This window comes from Littorina saxatilis, linkage group LG4, assembly GCF_037325665.1.
Source record: "Littorina saxatilis isolate snail1 linkage group LG4, US_GU_Lsax_2.0, whole genome shotgun sequence".
Taxonomy (NCBI): Eukaryota; Metazoa; Mollusca; class Gastropoda; order Littorinimorpha; family Littorinidae; genus Littorina; species Littorina saxatilis.
The window spans coordinates 26,327,267-26,347,462 of NC_090248.1; the positions used below are offsets into that span (position 1 = coordinate 26,327,267).

General features: G+C 40.2%; 3 long non-coding RNA genes across 3 annotated transcripts; 2 read left to right on the top strand and 1 right to left on the bottom strand.

The window, feature by feature from the left end:
• Window positions 1–2,620: 2,620 nt before the first annotated feature.
• LOC138964335 (uncharacterized) lies at window positions 2,621–8,430 on the top strand. The gene is made up of 2 exons (XR_011455078.1): window positions 2,621–3,446; window positions 8,324–8,430. It is a non-coding gene; the product is annotated as an uncharacterized lncRNA (long non-coding RNA).
• LOC138964334 (uncharacterized) lies at window positions 3,844–8,112 on the bottom strand. The gene is made up of 4 exons (XR_011455077.1): window positions 7,876–8,112; window positions 7,338–7,522; window positions 6,455–6,545; window positions 3,844–5,450 (listed from the first exon to the last, which is right to left on the bottom strand). It is a non-coding gene; the product is annotated as an uncharacterized lncRNA (long non-coding RNA).
• Window positions 8,431–9,611: 1,181 nt separating the features above from the next.
• LOC138964336 (uncharacterized) lies at window positions 9,612–13,093 on the top strand. The gene is made up of 4 exons (XR_011455079.1): window positions 9,612–9,719; window positions 10,006–10,166; window positions 10,704–10,769; window positions 12,939–13,093. It is a non-coding gene; the product is annotated as an uncharacterized lncRNA (long non-coding RNA).
• The last annotated feature ends 7,103 nt before the right edge of the window (window positions 13,094–20,196 follow it).

A 20,196-nucleotide genomic window follows, 5' to 3' on the forward strand; every position in this document is an offset into this window, starting at 1 on the left:
TGGTAAGGCGTCCGCCCCGTGATCGGGAGGTCGTGGGTTCGAACCCCGGCCGGATCATACCTAAGACCTTAAAATTGGCAATCTAGTGGCTGCTCCGCCTGGCGTCTGGCATTATGGGGTTAGTGCTAGGACTGGTTGGTCCGGTGTCAGAATAATGTGACTGGGTGAGACATGAAGCCTGTGCTGCGACTTCTGTCTTGTGTGTGGCGCACGTTATATGTCAAAGCAGCACCGCCCTGATATGGCCCTTTGTGGTCGGCTGGGCCCGGCAGGAGTATATAAGGAGCCTGACCTTCTGCGTTGGCAAATCATTTCAAACCTCTTGCAGGCAACGGACAAATACTGTTCCTACATTTTCTTTAATATCTCGGTTAAGCATGAGTTACGGTGTCAGATTTTTTGTTCACACAGCTGGTTTTCACACATTTACCACCCTATGCGCTTAGTTAAGGTTAATTCTCCATAATAAAGAAGATATTTGTAAACAAATATTTCAATGGGGATCTTGTTCAAAGAAAAGGGCGGAGTCAACACTCTCCGACGTCACAGATTTACACCATGCGTTCCAAAAATAGCAAAACACGTGGCATGCGGCAATTTGGTTCCAGAGCATGCTGTCTCAGGTGCATGTGTATTTGTTACATCGGATATGAAGAAAGAAATGCAACTAACCTTTACCACCAGTTGTGGCCTTGATAGGGTATTCCTGTGGGGTTGGGATAAAGCTTTCTCACTAGTTTGAGCACACAGTCGGGCATCATTTCTCGGTTAATGTTTACCCGTGTTGCATTGTCTTGATGTAAGCAAGACGTCTTTTTCACCAAGTACAATGCACAATTCCAAGCCCGCGTCGGTCTAGCATGGACCAATACTTCTTGTAGAGTACTTTTCTAACGCCGGAATTCCTGCGGTGTGGCAATTGGCCTGTACCTAGCCACCTCTGGCGATGATTTGTCACACAAGGGCTGCAAAAACAAAAGGCACACTACCCCAGAGGAGAGCCCTGCACTAGGACCCGTGTCTCCGGTTTCACCATCGCCTCCAGGATCAGATAACCACGTCTGCACCCTAACGGTACTACACACACGAGAGACAGCCTCTGTATCGAGGTCACACGATGATGGCCCAGCACCTCTTGGTACACAAGTCGAATCTTTTATTACACACCTTCGAGTTTCAAATGGCCATTGATTCTCAGTAAATAGTCTCCTTATTGCCAGGCATGGGAATTAAAAATTGTAAAAAAGGCGGAAAATTTATAACTGTAGACGCGAAGCGTCAAGTCGACGGCGCGAAGCGCCTAGCCTTACTAGGGGGGTCCGGGGGCATGCCCCCCCGGAACATTTTTTTCTCCAAAGAACCCAGATGGTGCAATCTGGTGTCATCTGAGCTCCAAGTTTGCCATTAAATTCTGTTTTTAGAATCAGAGTTTTTAGTACAAAAATGTACCAATTTTTGCTTTTTTGAAGAAAAAAAATATATACATGTATTATATATGGTTTAAATTTGTAAAAAAAATTGATCTGTTGAGACAAACATTAACAGGAAAATGTAACTTGTAACACAATCTGTGCAATCTGGTTTACTTTCAAACATAAAAGTTCAATAACTGAGGCGGGCGGTAGCAGTGCGTGAACAAAGTACGGAAAGTTTTCGCGGGCTTTTGCCCAAAGGCCAAAGTAACCGGTGCTTTTTTTGTGTGCCTCCCCCCTTTATTTTTTCGGCGGACACTTTTGCATTTTCGGCGGAACAAAAAAAAAATTCGGCGGAAATCCGCCATTCGGCGGACAATTCCCATGCCTGTATTGCGTTCTCCTGGTCACTGTTAATGTTGAGAAGTGTTAAATCAAATTTCGCCATTCAGCGAAAGTACCATCTAAGTTTCATTTTGTCCGTTTGACTAGCCTGACATCTACAGCCTCGACTTTGTTGTTCTGTTTTTCTCTGTGTGACTGATTTCTTTGACACAAAGGTTCTCTGTGTGAAAGTTCAATTGTATTGTTAATATTGTAACGGATCGCTGGTTTCTCTCGTTGTTGATTAATGTGTGTGTGAATGTTAATGAAGACGAAGAATAAAACAGACACAAATTGTTCCAGGTTTCAAGATTCAGATTTAATATGTTAATAAATTCGTATCGTATCTCATTCTCAGTGTATCATTCTTTCACATGTAAAATAGGAATGACGTACAATAACTCTGCTCCGATCTATCTTCTTTCTGTTACATGACCTCGAGCCCAGAAGACATAGAGTGGAATGACTGATTTCTTTCGTAGACTGATCTCTCCTGTAGATTATCCCCGACTTCTCTTTTCCGGGTTTCCTCCTGTAGACCTCGATTACTTCTGTAGACTGGCCTTAATTTATCTTTTCCCAATTCCTTCTTGTAGACCGCTATCCCGTCGTGTAGCTTAGAACCTAGTGTTCTCTAACTCAATATTATATCTCAATAGCCCCGTCTCGAAGAAGTACCGTCTAGAATATCATAGCCTCTTTTTCCTGTCTCGAAGAAGTACTAGAATACAACAATAGAACTGAATAGAACGAGCCCCCCCAAAAAACAGGCCAATAGAACAAGCGACTAGAACCAAAAGAACCAAATCGCTAAGCCAAATAGAACAACTAGAACCCCGATTTCTCCTTTCCCTTCTCTATTTATCCCCTTCCTTGTTTGTTTACCTGTTACCTCTAGCTACCACTAACGTTTCGATCGTCTATAACGATCTCCCCTGTCTGTCTACGTTACCCCAATACATGTCCTAACAACATAAACAACATACCTTGTCTCTCCTTCCTTTCTTTAGTTGTTTCGTACCTTTAGCAACGAACCGACACTCTCGATCGTCTTAGAGTCAAGGCGATCGAGGATGTTTGTTTACGTTTCTCTAGGTAACTTCTAACAACGCTCAAACAACCTATCCTACCGAACTAAATCTCCATTTTACTTTCACTCAATCATTATCCTATCAATAATGAATCAATTCTAAAATGCATAACCATATTTACATGCACATTTCATAACATAATATTCTCTCATCGTTCTGCTTCGATGAGATCTCGTATAACACCTTCTCAAGTCAAAGCGACCAAAAAGTGTTTGTTTACGTTTCTCTAGGTAACCTCTAACAACATACAAACAATTTATCTAACTAAACTAAATCTCTGTTTCCTTTCACTCAATCATTATCTTATCAATAATGAATCAATTCTAAAATGCATGCAGTAATATTCACATGCACATTTTATAATATAATATTCTTTTATCGTTCTTCTTCGATGAGATCTCGAATAACACGTCATCTAAAATGGCGTCATCAAAGAGAAGATTACGTTCCATTGTGTTCATCTCATAAGAATGCGATCGATACGCACACGATTCCGAATAAAAACTACATAAACTAGTCAGCGAAAGTTTCCTGCTACGAACTGTGCAGTGATTTTCTGGTGAGTACATCTTAACACAGTTAATATCGTAACATTTGTCCACAAGTCTCCCAATCTTTCACTTGTGTCAATGAAGAACACTTTTAGATCTGTATCACATGTTTCTCAGTGCAAAAGTTAGATCCACTAATGTTCAGGTTAAAGTTTCTGGATAATACCAAAGAAACTACAATGGGAAGAAGGATAACTTCCTCATTGGGCATGCTTAGAAATGAGAATGGCTAAATATGAGTTATTCCCCTTTGCTGCATGCTGATCAGGCTGTTTCCTGCTTTGTTATGACTAGTACAGTCGATCTTTCTCATGTTGTGACTTGCTTTATTTTCACATTTTCGGTATTTAAAACAGCAAACACACACACACACACACACACACACATACACTGAAGAAGTTTCCATTTTGATTCGGTTATTTTATTTGGTGCTATATGTTTGCTTCACATTGTTTCTTCTTTTACATTGCTTGAGGTATCCCAATTCGCTAAACACATCCATAATGCATGCATGGCTCATTCGAAAGAGGGCAACTGAACAACTGATGCCCAATAGCAATAAATACTGAACAACTGAACAATAAATAGCAATAAATGATGACAGTGCCAAGTTTTTAAGTACAAAGTGAAATCATGTGACTGGACAAAGGCACAATTACAAAATACAAATAAAAAAATCGTGGCCCATTTTAAATTAAGTTCTCAGCTCATGGGGAAGCATAAGATGACCCTAGAAACCGAAATTAGGAGACCTCCCGCCCCCAGGGCAGACTACAAAAAAAAAGGGGGGGGGGGGGGGGGGCTAATTTGTGAAAAAGTATAAAAGGAATCAAAAACTGTATACATGTATTTAGTTAATACCCCAAAAATTGTATAGTATATACAATGTCAGACCCTAAAGAAAGTTTGTTAGTCATTGCTTAGGCAAAACAAAGCAAAATAGTCTGTTTACGGTATCCCGACCAACCCTATTTTTCCCCGCCAACCCTAGACCTTTTTTTTGGCATTTGGAGAAAAAGAAAAAGAAAAAAAAATCAATTTTGTTCCTGTTTTTTTGCAAAATAATTTAAAAAGATGGTTATAAAAAAAAAGTAAGAAAAGCCGACCTACCGACCCTCTTTTTGTGTGCCTATGTTACTGTAAACAGACCAAAAGGTACATCAAAAACAACACACCAGGGATGCTACTCTCCCCTTAAAAATAGCCATGAGTCATAGGTGTGACGTTTGAATCTTTTAGCTAAATAAAACCATAGGCAATTGATCGGAAATATCAGGAAAAATCTTACAAGTTTATTATTTGTTTGCTTGGACCAATCCTCTTGCCGAAGTGTTTTACAGTAACAATTGATTTTACGTCAAAAATATCACAGGAATATCGAATGTTGAGGTAAGGCTGGGATAGCCAAGTTCAAGAATAACGGAAGGTGACTGTTGAATCTTTTTGAAAATGTATACAAATATAGATGGTAGGCAATTCAAAATTAAAAAAAGGACTCTCGGAGCATGGACTTTTGAGTCAAAAATTAAAGAAGGCTCTATGAGCCGAAGTACATGTTTTGTCTATTGTCTTTTTTTTATTTTGAATTCCCTACGATCTATATTTTGATACAATTTTGGACCCTCTTTGTACGGAGAGAGTTGGCAATTGTTAATCACATTCTCTCATCTCATCGACTCTCCTTCGGCTCCTTGGTAACATGCGTTCCGTCTCTGCCAGGATTGGATACAGCAGCAGATAACCGGTAAATATGTAACAGGCATAAATGGCAAAATAGCTCGCCTCGCCTGATAATATATGAGACAACTGTTCTATTACAAAGTCTTTCTTGGGAGGCTTGGCTAATTTACTCGCTCGTTTTACACGGGGTTCCATCGTTGTCTTTTCTAATCGGAAAACCTTGCTCCTCAGTTTGTTGACCTTCTGCCGAAGTTCCGCTTCACGAGGGGATGGGGAGGATGACGACTTTGATGCTTTACATCCTATGTCCTCCAGGATCGCCTGAATGTCATCTAAAAAAGAAAACACACACACAAAACACACATAAAATAACATAACCATAACAAGTTACAACCTGGAAGAAATTAAAACATGTGTAATTCAATCACAAAATGAAAATAAACAATAGCGTAGGAAGGCAGGCCAGAAATGAAGTGTATTAGCAACTATGGATACGATGTGGAACAATGATGGAATTGACCTTGTTTGGTACTGAATGGGTGAGGCCATTAGAACTGTACCCACGGAATACGCGCTATATAAGCTTTATATTGATTGATTGATTGATTGATTAGGACAACAGTACCAGGTAAACTCCTCACACACCATGCCTCTTTCTTTCTTTATTTGGTGTTTAACGTCGTTTTCAACCACGAAGCTTATATCGCGACGGGGAAAGGGGGGGGGGGGGGGGGGGGGAGATGGGAATAGAGCCACTTAATTGTTTCTTGTTACACCATGCCTCTAACAGGATATGTTTCCCATCATTACGTGTGGGAACTACAGGTACAATTTCATCCATCCATGCATCCGCCCTATACAGCTTCTTCTTCTTCTGCGTTCGTGGCCTGAAACTCCCACGTGCACTCATTTATTTGCACAAGTGGAATTTTATGTGTATGACCGTTTTTACCCCGCCATTTAGGCAGCCATACGCCGCTTTCGGAGGAAGCATGCGGGGTATTTTTGTGTTTCTAAAACCCACCGAACTCTGACATGGATTACAGGACCTTTTTCGTGCGTATTTGGTCTTGTGCTTGCGTGTACACATGAAGGGGGATAAGTCACTAACAGGTCTGCACATAAGTTGACCTGGGAGATCGGAAACATCTCCACACTTAACCCACCAGGCGGCCGCGACCGGGATTCGAACCCTCGACCTTCCGAGTTAATAGACCGACGTCTTACCACCCCGCCACAGCGCCCGTCACCCTATACAGCGATTATCAACTATGTAATGGATGAGTTTAAACATTTTTTGATGTCAGGGTGTTCTTCATGGTTAAAAATCTCTTACCTGGTTGAACAATTTGTGCATCAGGCGACAGGTCGGTGCTGGCTTCATTTGTAGCTACCCTTTGCGATGGTGGCTTCCTCCCACTAGCAACCTGCAAATTGCACAGCTCTTTAACTGACAAACTCACAACCAACACCCAGTCACAATGAAACATTTCTCCCAATTTCATGGCATTGGTCTTAGGCCACACACAAAAAGTGTATGTTTCTGGTAAGGCAAAACAAAAAATAATCTGTTTACGGTATCCGGACCGACCCTATTTTTTTCCCACCGGCCCTAGACTTTTTGGGGGCATTAAAAAATAAAATTAAAATATTCAGATGGCTAAAATACAAAACTAAAAAGCCGACCTACCGACGCTATTTTTGGGGGGGCTACGTTACCTTAAACAGACTTTTTTGTGACCTAACATGACTAAAGGTGGAGATTTTTTTTCTAAACTTTTTTTTTTTAAACCATCTTTTTAACTATTTCGTTGAAAAACAGGAAAACAATTGATTTTCGAATACCCCTTTTATTTTTGAAAATGAAAAAAAAAAAAAGTCTAGGGTCGTCGGGAAAACATAGGTAGGGTCAGGTGACCAGAAACATACAACTTTTTTGTTGTTGACGCCGACCCTATACCTTTTTTGCCATTTGGGGCTGTTTTTTTGCAAAATAAGTTCATCATATCATCATAATCAAGACGTCGATCCAAAATAAGTAACTTTTTTTTGTTGGCCTTATCATTTTTTTGCGCTAAATGCAAACAGGCATTATTTGATGGGAACAATGCTAACTTGTTTTCAATTCTTACATCAGCCTCAAACTTGTCATTACTCAACCTGCATTTAATAGTGTGCTTCTTTGGTTTGCAAAAACCTAAAACCAATAAATAAATAACCTTCGGTGGTGGATTGGGCACTGCAAACAATGTCGGGACAGCATTCCACACAAGTGATCCTCTCTGCAGGATTGTTTTACTGGTTGGCCTCAAAGTGATCAGTACAAAGCTTGAGACCTTGAACATCAGCTGGCTGCAGCTTTTCAAAGTCCTCTCGCCTTGTGAATTGCATCCATATTCTGCACCTAGTTTGACAATAAAAACAACAATGTTATTGTTAAACTAAGCAAAAAGGAAAGACAAAAAAAGCTAAATCAGATCTTCAGTCTAAATCTAACGCTCTGCCTGAACGCAAAACGGATGAGTGATGTACCTTTGTACTGTAGTTTTCCCGTAAGCAAGGTTTGATAAAGGTTTCGGCAAATATGCCCACGGGTTTGTCATCAAGTGTAAATTGTTGTTTTGTACTGACTGCTGACTCACACTCACAGTCGTAAGTACTCGCTGACGCTGTAGTCTACTGAGTGAGTTGACTCGAGCCATTGCATTCTCATTCTGAAGAAGGTAAACCTGATGAAATAATCACTGCACAACCCACCTTTTTTCTTCTGTAGGGAACTTGTGGAAAGTTTTCCCGAAGCAGCTCTGTTTGTAACGGGCGTTCTTGCAACAAAAAGCCGAACACAATTTACCACCACCTCGCACACGATCGGTACCTACGCGATCCGCCATTTTGTTTTCGCCGCCAGCATGTGACTAGGGACGATAACCCACAAACACTTTTTCGCATTTTCTTCGCAAGTTCCACGTCTTCCTTATGTACAGTGTTTGATAATACTAATAGGGCCATCTATTACATGCACCCCCGCTTTCTATCATTATGCTCCGCATAATCTATATATTTTAAACATATTCTCCTGTAACTGTAACTACCAGAACTAGAACTAGAAACTAAAATTTCGTGTGAATCACTCTTTGTTCATCGGTTAATCCATTTTCTTATATTTGAGGATAACTTTTGTGTGTCCATTCTTTCTCTTCACCAGGGAGGAGGAGAACGCATTTGTCACTTGGATCTGTGACAGAGTCATTGCCTCGTCGTACGGCAAGTATAGTACCACAGGATGCAATTTGGCTGAGGTTGAGGTTGAGGTTGGCTTTTCTTTATTGCAGTTTTCCTCATTTACAGAAACGTCGCTGATAGTTTCATAAACTTGTGCCATCTGTAACACATTAATATCATATTGCGCTAATTAAATTATTCATAGTCAATGTTTTCATATTTGTCAACCGTCCATACTACAATACATCTAGTATTACCCACTTATCTTCTAAAACTAACCGAGACCGAGTAACATTGTTAGGATTGAAATGCCTGCTACAGTACCTTCGTGCTTTACCATTTTCACATCGCCTAACAATAACTCGACTCCTTGAGAACTCTACCTGTCCAGTTTGAATAATTATCTTGGCCTAGTGCCTCACATTATTGTCACACAGGGATATATACGTCTCGAAACCAGCCTCAATTTACCTTGAGTTACGCTCCATCATACTAACTAACACAATCCATACGAAAGACGTATATGAAAATACTGTTTATGAATGACTAGAGACATCCAGATTTGCCTTCGTCAAAAGTTCGTGAGTTCCGATGTTCGCGAGTTTGTTGAAGTGGTGACGTCACATCCCGTCACGGTCACCACTTTCTAATTTCGGTCCAGATCTACGCGAAGTTCTTCGTGCGTTCGTCTGTTTTTCGAAACAGTGATGACGAGTAGTGTTATATATGACGAGTCTTTTTTATCGGAATATTCCAGACATCTGAATATGCTGGGTACACAAGCAACACTGAATTTTTTTTTCGATTTTTAGATTCATTCCTGTAAAATCTCCCAACTCTAAAACAAATAGGTCTAGTGGAAAGAAGTGTCTTGTGCAAGAGAGATCAAGGGAGATAATTGGCAGGATATGTCGCCCGTCGACTCAAGTTCTGAGTTTTGTGTGGGTATCCGTGTTCATGCACTACGCCTCCAAAATGAACAGTTTACAGATGCACAGTCCACAGAAGCGTCGTAAAGATATTAAACTTTAACACTGCGCACATAAAACATACTTTTAACATTATGAAAAGGACTAAAAGTACTCACGAAGATTGCTGATTGAGGTTCGTCAAACATGCCTTTTTCACCACGCAGATCCCGATCTTCGGCAAGCAGTGGTGAGCGCCAAAAACCAAGCGCATGCGCATTGAGGCACAAAGTTAAAAATAGAGAGGAAATCCCCACCACCGACGAATGTTCGTCTGACGAAGGTTGAATCTGGATGTCCCTACTATCTTTTGCACAATGTCATCGTTATGTTCCAGAAAAACAAGGCGAAGTTACGAACAGTTCAGTCTCCACTTCTCCATCCACGTCAGCACATTCTTTCCTTTATAAGGTAACAGTCTGTCAATGTGATACGCCTTTGAATCTTTCTTTGGTCTAGTTTTAATAAGGTATGTCAAATCATCAATCTTGTTGATGATGATATACGGTCCTTTCCATTTTGACGTCATTTTAGGACACACACCTATCTTCCTGACAGGTTTGAACAACCAGACTAATTGTCCTACACTCAGTTCACGTTTTCTGGTTTTCATGTTGTAGTATCTCTCTTGATGCACTGCACTTTTCTTTAAATGTTTCCGCGCATGTTCATGTACTTTTTGAAATGTCTGTTCCAGGTTTGCAGTGTAGACATCTGGGGAAACATCTTCTTCTTCAGCTCCGGGTCGCCCAAACACCAGTGACATCGGTAGTCTCGCCTCACGTCCCAGCATCATTCGATTTGGAGTTATACCTGTACTGCAGTGAACCGACGATCTGTATGCTGAGGCCAGCAGAGGTAGGTAGATATCCCAGCTTTTCTGGTTGTTTTCGCAGTACGCTGTTAACATGGCAGCCAGTGTTCTGTTGAATCGTTCTACAATTCCATTTGCTTGAGGCCGCATGCTTGTAGATCTGGTCTTGTTTATCCCCACTAGATTACACATTTCCTTGAATAACACTGATTCAAAGTTTGTGCCCTGATCAGTGTATAGTGTTAGTGGATACCCAAATCTGCTTGCGAAATGGGTTATGAAGGCTTGTGCTACCGTCTTTGCTTCTTGATTTGGAATTGGTATTGCTTCTGTCCATCGTGTGAATTGATCTGTGATGACCAAAATATGTGTGTTTCCCCTCACTGTTTTGGGAAAAGGTCCACATATGTCTAGATTCACTCGTTCCAGAGGTTCACCAACTCCACAATGTCCAAGTGGAACATGTTTTTGATGAGATTTTCGAGCAGCACACTTATCACATTGTACACAGTAGCGTTTGATACAATCATCCATGGCTGGCCAATAATATGACTGTTTTATTCTCTCTCCTGTCTTTTCAGATCCAAGATGACCAGCGGTGGGAACGTCGTGATGATTCTTCATAACATCTTCTTGCTTTGACTCAGGTACGATCATTTGTAGTCCTGCATCTTTATCATTCTCAAGACGTTTTCTGTAGAGAATATCATAGATCTACTATACATAGTCTGTCCCACTGAGCCCAAAGTGTTTTTGCCTGAGAGCGTTTTGTAGAGAGATCTGTCCATTTTGGTCTCTCTTTTGATTTCATCTTCGCAGATAGAAGTGGTTCAATATCTTGATCTTCAAGTTGAGCTTGGCTAAGTTCTTCTGCATTCCATCCGTCCAAAGACAATGGATGAAATCTGACTTCAAAATCAGGTTTTTCTGTACTTGATGATGAGTCTAGAGTTTTACTGCATGACGGTTTCTGTTCATCTTCCACAATCATAGTTATGTTGTGGTTTTCTTGCTTGACTTGCTTGCTTGCAGAACTGAGGATATCAGAGAAAGAGAATTGAACTGCTGTTGACTTGTCTTCGGAACTGAGGATATCAGAGAAAGAGAATTGAACTGCTGTTGACTTGTCTTCGGAACTGAGGATGTCAGAGAAAGAGAATTGAACTGCTGTGGGTCTTAGTTCATCATTCTTGGTTCTCCGTTGTGTCAAAGTACATGCAACAAAGTGTTTTTTTTTCATTGTTTGCTGATCTCTTTGTTTAATTGCTTGACCATTCACAGCAATTAATGGAGTAGACATTTGAAGAGGTGAAATACTGTTTTTGTTAAGTTTATCAAAAACTGACGTAGAAAGAAGAGTTGTAGTGCTTCCACAATCAACTAGAAAGTTGACTTTTTCTTGGTTCTCTACCAATACAGAAGTATACATTCCATTGTCAGTATCACTAATTTTTGATCCCGATACACCAATTCTTCTTGGAACATCTTCTTGTGTTTTATCTTCTTTCTCTTTGTTTTCCTGTTCCGTAATTTCTTCTTTCTTCATGTAGCGTTGACTCGGTTGAGTATCCTCCCTGTTTTCCTGTTTCGTAATTTCTTCTTTCTTCGTGTAGCGTTGACTCGGTTGAGTATCCTCCCTGTTTTCTTGTTTCGTAATTTCTTCTTTCTTCATGTAGCGTTGACTCGGTTGAGTATCCTCCCTGTTTTCCTGTTTCGTAATTTCTTCTTTCTTCACGTAGCGTTGACTATCTTCCCTGTTTTTCTGTTTCGTAATTTCTTCTTTCTTCATGTTGGGTCTTCGTCGATTTACCGATTCTCGACCCTTTAAAATCGGCGGTTCTCGTTTCCCTCTCTTCTCTGTTGAGAACGTCCGTTGTGGGTTGGTTGAGTTTCAAATTGTTCCTGTTCTTTGCACTTCCTGTACAAATTACAGTCTTTCAAACTGTGGTCAGAGCGTTTACAACATGTGCAAAACTGTGTTCTCTGTCTACAGTCTCTGGAAAAATGTGTAGTCCCATTACATGTCCAACATCGTCTGTCTCCCTTTTGTTGTTGACGATTTCGAGCAGATGTCTCCGGTGAAGAATTTATCATCGTTGATTCTTCTCCGTTGACCATGAAGATTTTCTTTTTCTGTGGTACCATGATAGCTTCATACATGTCAGCCACCTCTTCAGCTTCTCGAATGGTTTGACAGTTTCTCTCCAAACATCGCCATTTTATGTCTGGACTCATATTTTTATACCATTGCTGTAGTGCAAGTTGATGTTGAGTTGATGACCCAACGTTTGGATATGCCCTTTGTGCAAGTAGCAGAAGTTCATCAGAAAAGTCTGCCAATCCTTCATTTGGTAGTCTTTTTCTGTTTTCAAACTGTGTGGTCCAGTACACCCCATGTCTGGATGCTGTGCCGAATCTCTGTCGCAGTTGAAATATAAGACTGGCATATTCTCTTTTCTCATGAGGTGCTAATCCAGCGTAGAATCTTCTGGCTTGTCCTTTCAAACAGGCTCCAAGAGTGAGTGTTCTTTCTCTCAGTGTCCAACCACCTAAATCAGCAATACATTCAAACTGATCTAAGTATGTCTCAAAGTCATCACTCCCATCGAAAAGTTGTGGTTTCATTTGTAGACCTCTTCTACTTGATCCTTTGTATGTCTTGTCTGTTACTGTTAGTTCTTGAACACCTCCAGTAGAATTATGACTATTTCCTCCCATCGGAAATTCTGCTCCCTCAGTTTCTTCATCACGTAGATACTGTTCATAAAATTGTTCAGGATTCATCATTGTTAATACTTTCTTTTCTTCTTTTGCAGAAATCAATCAAGTCCAATCCAAGCAGAATCTCCGTAAAAAGTCACTTTTAAAGAAAAGTCATTCCTCATCTGGTATAAAAGTCAAAAGACATCTCCTTCTTGTAAAATCCTCTTCTTCAACGATATCAGCTACGGCTATGTATAAAACATGTATCAAAAGTCAATAAAGTTTATAAAAATCACCTCCAGGCTACTATGCTTCTTCTAGTTTCTTCAGTTCCTCTTCTTTCTTCTTGTTGTACGTTGTCTCAATCACATGAAGATTTTAATCCGTGAATAATCACATGAAGATAATAATCCGTGAATAATCACATGAAGATAATAATCCGTGAATAATCACATGAAGATAATAATCCGTGAATAATCACATGAAGATAATAATCCGTGAATAATCACACGAAGATAATAATCCGTGAATAATCACATGAAGATAATAATCCGTGAATAATCACATGAAGATAATAATCCGTGATTATTCCCCCCTCTGCTTCTTTACCTCTGTAAACTTGTAGAGCTAGTTATTTTTCGATAATGACCCAGCAACCAAACAAATAACGAGCCAGCAACAGCCTGAATCCTCGATAGTGCAATGGGTTGAGAAGCTGTTCTGTTTCGGTACTACTTTTGCGACTGAAAAGTTCCGAACGCTCTATACGTACGAAGTATACATCTCTGGAGCAAACAATACAAACATACCGCATTTAAATTAACAACTACAGGCCTGAACACATGAATCTCCATATAAAATCCATGAGTTCGGTTGTTTTCTGAATCTAGATCTGCCGTGCACAAACCGTTCATCACAAGCAAATTCCCAAGGCAAGTAACTCATACTCTGGCGACAAGAGTAGTTCCCCTTCTTTTAACGCAGTTTCTTCGACAACAGACTGCAATCCGACGGTCAGTTTTCAACAATATTTCATTTTATAAACAGATCACACGCAACCAAATGCACACATCTCATCAATTTAAACAACATAAAGCGGTTTCATACACTATTTTCCCCAGAAAACTGAACTTCATACAGTAATTAACGTTGGAACACGGGTGCAAAAGTTCGTCTGCTAGTCCCATTTGACGAAAGAACATTTACTAAGCGATACTAAAACATAAACAGAACACACAATATCTGCCTTTACCGCCACAGCAGAATAACAGCATATCTGTGTACTTGATTTTAGTCCAAAACAGGGAAACTGAAAAGAAGTCTTAACAGAATGGAATGATTTGCACGGAACTATACAACCGCGCATTAATCGATCGCCTGCGCAGGTTGACTGGTTGAGTGATTCGGATTCGATCAAACTTTCGCACAAAAACTCCTGGTTTTTTGGAATAACTGAAGAAAGGAGGAATAAAGAGGTTACACACCTCGTCTCAGTGATTATTAAAAATAATGGTCGAAGTTCGCGGTCATGAAAAAGCTCGCTGAAGCTCGCATTTTTCATGATCCGCTAACTTCGACCATTATTTTTAATAATCACTGAGACTCGGCATGTAACCTCTACTTAATCACATGAAGATAATAATCCGTGAATCAGCATTTTTTTGGTTTTTTTTGTTTTTTTCACACACACACTTTAATCCATGAATCCACTGCAGGGTTATTTCCAAGAAATGTGTCTTTCACAAAAGAATCACAAATCCCACACTTCTGACACCATTGTAACGAATCGCTGGTTTCTCTCGTTGTTGATTAATGTGTGTGTGAATGTTAATGAAGACGAAGAATAAAACAGACACAAATTGTTCCAGGTTTCAAGATTCAGATTTAATATGTTAATAAATTCGTATCGTATCTCATTCTCAGTGTATCATTCTTTCACATGTAAAATAGGAATGACGTACAATAACTCTGCTCCGATCTATCTTCTTTCTGTTACATGACCTCGAGCCCAGAAGACATAGAGTGGAATGACTGATTTCTTTCGTAGACTGATCTCTCCTGTACTGAGATTATCCCCGACTTCTCTTTTCCGGGTTTCCTCCTGTAGACCTCGATTACTTCTGTAGACTGGCCTTAATTTCTCTTTTCCCCATTCCTTCTTGTAGACCGCTATCCCGTCGTGTAGCTTAGAACCTAGTGTTCTCTAACTCAATATTATATCTCAATAGCCCCGTCTCGAAGAAGTACCGTATTGAATATCATAGCCTCTTTTTCCTGTCTCGAAGAAGTACTAGAATACAACAATAGAACTGAATAGAACGAGCCCCCCCAAAGAAACAAGCCAATAGAACAAGCGACTAGAACCAAAAGAACCAAATCGCTAAGCCAAATAGAACAACTAGAACCCCGATTTCTCCTTTCCCTTCTCTATTTATCCCCTTCCTTGTTTGTTTACCTGTTACCTCTAGCTACCACTAACGTTTCGATCGTCTATAACGATCTCCCCTGTCTGTCTACGTTACCCCAATACATGTCCTAACAACATAAACAACATACCTTGTCTCTCCTTCCTTTCTTTAGTTGTTTCGTACCTTTAGCAACGAACCGACACTCTCGATCGTCTTAGAGTCAAGGCGATCGAGGATGTTTGTTTACGTTTCTCTAGGTAACTTCTAACAACGCTCAAACAACCTATCCTACCGAACTAAATCTCCATTTTACTTTCACTCAATCATTATCCTATCAATAATGAATCAATTCTAAAATGCATAACCATATTTACATGCACATTTCATAACATAATATTCTCTCATCGTTCTGCTTCGATGAGATCTCGTATAACACCTTCTCAAGTCAAAGCGACCAAAAAGTGTTTGTTTACGTTTCTCTAGGTAACCTCTAACAACATACAAACAATTTATCTAACTAAACTAAATCTCTGTTTCCTTTCACTCAATCATTATCTTATCAATAATGAATCAATTCTAAAATGCATGCAGTAATATTCACATGCACATTTCATAATATAATATTCTTTTATCGTTCTTCTTCGATGAGATCTCGAATAACACGTCATCTAAAATGGCGTCATCAAAGAGAAGATTACGTTCCATTGTGTTCATCTCATAAGAATGCGATCGATACGCACACGATTCCGAATAAAAACTACATAAACTAGTCAGCGAAAGTTTCCTGCTACGAACTGTGCAGTGATTTTCTGGTGAGTACATCTTAACACAGTTAATATCGTAACATTTGTCCACAAGTCTCCCAATCTTTCACTTGTGTCAATGAAGAACACTTTTAGATCTGTATCACATGTTTCTCAGTGCAAAAGTTAGATCCACTAATGTTCAGGTTAAAGTTTCTGGATAATACTAATAGGGCCATCTATTACAATATAAACAAGATACGCAATCAATATGCAAGATATCACAAATGTTCAGAAACTAAATGTGAAAAACTCTGAAGAAGCCGTGTTAAAAGAAGAAATGCTGCTCGCACAGACAGAAAGCCACTTTCTCCTTCCATCTGGTCTGTTCGTGTTTACATCGCGTGCCACGCGTTGTGCTATTTTTGCTAAGCCCCGCCCCTTTTTCTGTTGCATGATGGGAGAGGCCGGATTGGCCGTGACGTGTTTAAGCAAAAAAGAACAACAACAACAACAACAAATTTGTCTGTCTATGTGTCGTTCTGCTTGTCTGTACGTATGTTTGTGAGTGCTTTTCCGTGTGTTTGTGCGCGCGCGCGCGCGCGCGTGTGTGTGTGTGTGTGTGTGTGTGTGTGTGTATGTGTGTGTGTGTGTGTGTGTGTGTGTATGTGTGTGTGTGTCTCTCTCTCTTTCTCTCCCAAGGACAGATTGTAAGAAAAGGCATAGCCTTAAATCTTAATCTTTGTAAATAAAGTTTAATTCAATTCAATTTTCTCTCTCTCTCTCTCTCTCTCTCTCTCTCTCTCTCTCTCTCTCTCTCTCTCTCTCTCTCTCTCTCTCTCTCTCTCTCTCTCTCTCTCTCTCTCTCTCTCTCTCTTCCGAGCGTCCTGCGGCAATCTACCAGCACAGAATTTTTTAAAGAGAAAATATACATCCCATTTATTGAAAGTAATATGAAAATAATCACGATTTGTATGTCCCTTTCGGATACAGTTGCTCATTTTCTGATTTATAATTCATTTTTTGCAAACTCATGATGATTTTGCTCAGTTTCCCCTGTTTTGCTTAGCAAATGTGTTCTGGCAAAGTTTGCTGACTGCGTTTATTTTGCTCGTTATTGCTTTACACCCAGTTTTGAACACTTCCTTATGAATTACACTGTTTCTATATAATGCGCGTCTTGTACATACACTTGTTTGTTCTCCCATTGTCACATTGATTATGTATTCATGTAATGAGTTGTTAACAGTATTTTCAATAGTAGATTAGTCACTCTTTAGGGCGAGGGCCAGGTGCAACAAAGCACACCTATGCGTATTCTTATTACCCTCGAAAAATAAAGAATTGTCGTTGTCTTTGTCATTGCCTCTCGCTCTCTTTTTCTATTGTTTAATTATAACTCTATGAATCGTGCTCTCTGTCTTTTGTGCAAGAAACTGTTAATTTGTGCAAGAAACTGTTAATTTGTGCAAGAAATTGTTAATTTGTGCAAGAAACTGTTAATTTGTGCAAGAAATTGTTAATTTGTGCAAGAAACTGTTAATTTGTGCAAGAAACTGTTAATTTGTACAAGAAATTGTTAATTTGTGCAAGAAACTGTTAATTTGTACAAGAAACTGTTAATTTGTGCACCAACACGTGCAACAAGAGCAACAGTGGGAGTTATACGGAACCAATCTCCTGGCACCTGAGAGAACACCAAGCAATGAAATGAGCAAGTCATGTTCACCCTCAACAATGATTGGTTTTTGTCCAGAGTGGGATTTTGTTTTGATGTTTTGTTTTGATGTATTCATTGTTGTTAAGATACTTTTGTAGGCGTACGGATTATATTGTAGGCGTCTAATTCATATACAGTACCTTTTCTTCATATCAAACTGATTTCTTCATGAGCGTATAACCACCGAGGAATAAACACTGGCTAGATACCAGGTCGGTGGTAGTGGTGGGTGGTTTTGGTGAAAGAACCAATCGCTGCGCAGGGCTATTAGCAACATTACTGGTCAAACTGCATCTCTACCGCTACCGTGTTTTCCCGTTTGCTCTCAATACGTAGCTTGCTTTGTCACAGTAAAAACGGGATACTTCTTCAAAGTACCCCAAAGCCGAAATCACCTACTAGAAATTCATGGAGGGGAGTCCCGGGACGCACTAAACCTATAAAGAGCGGGTCCTGGGACGCAATAAATTTGCAGTATTGTTCGTACCGTACGTAGTCTTTTCAGACTGTAGTCGTCTGTCAAGTATAGTGCAAGCACATATGCCAATTTCACGCTGGAACGATATGGAAAAGTGTGTGTGTGTTTCCTTTGACAAGGTTAAGTGGAAGTGTCAAATTCGAATATTCTGACGAAAAAAGACCGTCCATATCACACTTTTCGCGATAACAATGCGTTATATGACCACAGGTAGGCCTAGTTGCGGGACCATGGACGCTTGAGACCCTCTAAAACTCCGCGTAGGGGGGTCCATGGACCCTCTAAACATTAACAGTGGGAAGCCATGCCTAAAGTCACTAGTTGACACGGTGACAGCTCTTTAAGTGGCTCAAATCAATTAAGGAAACAACCAAAATAAAAGTAATGTGTATATTAAAACGCACAAACCTTTTTGCCTAGATCACAGAGCGAGGACTCAAGATGCATTCGTTAAAATAACACTTTTCACGAAGAATATTCAATGCGCGGTGCACGACTGAGAGTGCACGGGTGAGAATCGTAGAAGTGAGAGTGCCCGACCGGTTCCAGAGACCCAGAGAGTGGTACTCTGAGTGAAAGTGATGGTGCCAGATCGGTGTTTGAATTAGCATGGTGCCAAGGTGATGGGTTTATTGAAAAAGCGATTTTACTGGGTGCTGTTTTTATACGTTTTTAAAAATGTATTAATTAAAACAAAACTAAACTGGCACCCGGGAGTGCCACAATATGATCCTGCTAGAGCGTGCGTGCTTGTGTATATGCATGTGTGTGTGTGTGTGTGTGTTTGTGTGTGTGCGTGCGTACGTGCGTGTGTGCGTGTTTGTGTGTGTGTGTGTGTCTCTCTCTCTCTCTCTCTCTCTCTCTCTCTCTCTCTCTCTCTCTCTCTCTCTCTCTCTCTCTCTCTCTCTCTCTCTCTCTCTGTGCTGTTTTTTCTGTGCGATGGAAGTGTGATCAGTTAAAAAGAACCCGTCGCGATATAACCTTCGTGAAACGACGTTAAACACCAAATAAAGAAAAAGAAAGTTAAAAAGAAAAAAGCGTAAGCGGGTACAATAGTTAAAGATCATTGTGTTGATGTGCCTGTCTTTGTGCCCGATTACTTTCTGTGTTCTTTCTCAATTTTCATGACTGGCTCACACACACACACACACACACACACACACACACACACACACACACACACACACACACACACACACACACACACACACACACACACACACACACACACACACACACACTTCCTCATGAGTGTGAGCACTAACTGAGGAACACGTCACAGTAATTAACATCAGTTTTTGACTCACATGCGAAGCAAAAGTGAGTCTATGTACTCACCCGAGTCGTCCGTCCGTCCGTCCGGACGTCCGTCCGGACGTCCGTCCGTCCGTCCGGAAAACTTTAACGTTGGATATTTCTTGGACACTATTCAGTCTATCAGTACCAAATTTGGCAAGATGGTGTATGATGACAAGGCCCCAAAAAACATACATAGCATCTTGACCTTGCTTCAAGGTCAAGGTCGCAGGGGCCATAAATGTTGCCTAAAAAACAGCTATTTTTCACATTTTTCCCATTTTCTCTGAAGTTTTTGAGATTGAATACCTCACCTATATATGATATATAGGGCAAAGTAAGCCCCATCTTTTGATACCAGTTTGGTTTACCTTGCTTTAAGGTCAAGGTCACAGGAGCTCTTCAAAGTTGGATTGTATACATATTTTGAAGTGACCTTGACCCTGAACTATGGAAGATAACTGTTTCAAACTTGAAAATTATGTGGGGCACATGTTATGCTTTCATCATGAGACACATTTGGTCACATATGATCAAGGTCAAGGTCACTTTGACCCTTATGAAATGTGACCAAAATAAGGTAGTGAACCACTAAAAGTGACCATATCTCATGGTAGAAAGAGCCAATAAGCACCATTGTACTTACTATGTCTTGAATTAACAGCTTTGTGTTGCATGACCTTGGATGACCTTGACCTTGGGTCAAGGTCACATGTATTTTGGTAG